Genomic DNA, 527 nt, shown 5'->3' with positions numbered 1-527 from the left:
ATCAATACAACTATTTTTTAAATCAATACATACAACTATTTTTTAAATCAATAAAAACATTTTCTAAATCCATAAAAGCATTTCAATTAATATTGGGAGTCATGTCGTTACTTTGTTGAGAATGTGGCCATGTAATAAGCGGGATAATTTGCAGCGACTTGTTCCTTATGGGGAAAATAACACCCTTCATCCAGATGAGGATCCCTCCGCTACACTTTGGGATCCTGATCGACCGACGAAGCTCCATTTTAAAATATACATATTTTTGGTGAATTACTGAGTTTAGGCACGTTAATAACGTTTTAATGAAGTTGAATACAGTATATTCATATGTGTCAGTGATTTCATGTCAATTCGGCGAACATAAACATAAATGATCGTGGTGAAGATGATGATTAAATTAGGATTAAAAATCGAGAGCCGGGCTGCATTTCCTCCCGTTCGTTTTTTTCGAATAACAATTATTTTGTTAAATAACAACATGGCGATGTTTTGTAAATGATTACATGTCTCTTATTTAGCACAGT

The sequence above is a fragment of the Notothenia rossii genome (assembly GCF_949606895.1).
Source record: "Notothenia rossii genome assembly, chromosome: 6".
Lineage (NCBI taxonomy): Eukaryota > Metazoa > Chordata > Actinopteri > Perciformes > Nototheniidae > Notothenia > Notothenia rossii.
This window is presented reverse-complemented; position numbering follows the sequence as displayed.